The sequence below is a fragment of the Budorcas taxicolor genome, chromosome 2, assembly GCF_023091745.1.
Source record: "Budorcas taxicolor isolate Tak-1 chromosome 2, Takin1.1, whole genome shotgun sequence".
Taxonomy (NCBI): Eukaryota; Metazoa; Chordata; class Mammalia; order Artiodactyla; family Bovidae; genus Budorcas; species Budorcas taxicolor.
Window position 1 is genome coordinate 142,808,590 of NC_068911.1, and position 1,691 is coordinate 142,810,280.

A 1,691-nucleotide genomic window follows, 5' to 3' on the forward strand; every position below is an offset into this window, starting at 1 on the left:
CAAACACGACTGAAGTGACTTAGCACACACTCATGCACTCTGCATGTGAGTTAAATAAGCAGGGTGACAACATACAGCCTTGACGTAATTGTTCCCCAGTTTTGAACCAGGCCGATATTCCACATCTGGTTATGGCTGTTGTTCCTTGACCTGCATACAGGTTTCTTTATTGCCTTCAAGGCTCCTATGTCTATGGGATTCTCCAGGCAACAATACTGGAGTGGGTTGCCATGCCCTTCTCCAACAGGTTTCTCAGGAAACAGTTAAGGTGGTCTGATATTTTCATCTGTTTAAGAATTTTCCACAGTTTGTTGTGATCCACGCAGTCAAAAGCTTTAGCATAGCCAATGAAGCAGAAGTAGATGTTTTCCTGGAATTCTCTTGCTTTCTCTATGATCCAGCAAATGTTGGCAATTTGATCTCTGGTTCCCCTTGCCTTTTCTAAATCCAGTTTGTACATTTTGAGATTTTCAGTTCACTACTGCTGAAGGATGAAATGGTTGGATAGCATCACTGACTCAATGGGCATGAGTCTGAGCAAACACCCAGAGAAAGTAAAGGACAGGGAAGCCCAGTGTACTGCAGTCCATTAGGTCACAAAGAATCAGACCTGACTTAGCGAGTGAACAAGAACAAAACAACCAACTCCTATAGGATCTGGAGGCTGACTGTCTCTCAGATCTCTTCATGTCATACTCCTCTCTTGTTCAGGACCGTTTTATCCCACCAATCCATCCCTGGAAGGTAGCATCAGTTCTCAAAGCAAAGTCTTCACGCGTGGTGTTCCTCTGGCTAGAATACTTTTCCTCTTTTACTACCCATTTCATTAATATGTACCATTCCATCTTAGCTTGAATATCACTTCCTCAGACTGTCCCGAACCATCAAATCTAAATTTTGCTCCCCACAATTATTTTCTAGCTAAATACCCTGCTTTTCTTATATAAAGTTGTAATTATATATTGTAACATAATTTGCAATTATATGTTGTGTGATTGATTACTAAATTGTCTTAATACACTGAACGTCCTGATTCATTCATATTTGATGTCATAAACATCTCCTATGAGGTGTCATGAGATTTGGTGCCATGTCAGTTCACTTCACCATTGCATAATAAAGTATCAGGTATGTGGTAAAATGTACTGAACTTGTTGTATGACTAAATGAATGAATGGATAATGATGAATACAGTAGACATACAAAACCAGAGGATCAAGAAACTCTCTCGTGGTCTCTGGGTTATCCCATAATAATTCTACTAAGGGTATTAATATAAGGTTATTTGATATTTAATCAAATTGGTGTCCTTTGCTGCTCTCTTTTGAGATCACAGCACTTGAAAGATATTCTCTCATTAAATTTTACACATTTCTTCATTTATTGACTTGCCCAGTTTTTAGAGAAACTGCGATATCTAGTCAGTTCCGTCAGATCAGTTTAGTTGCTCAGTTGTGTCTGACTCTTTGTGACCCCATGGACTGCAGCACGCCAGACTTCCCTGTCCATCACCAAATCCTGGAGATTACTTAAATTCTTGTCCATTGAGTCAGTGATGCCATCCAACCATCTCATCCTCTATTATCCCCTTCTCCTCCTGCTTTTAATCTTTCCCAGTGTCAGGGTCTTTTCCAATGAGTCAGTTCTTCACATCAGGTGGCCAAAGTATTGGAGTTTCAGCTTCAGCCTCA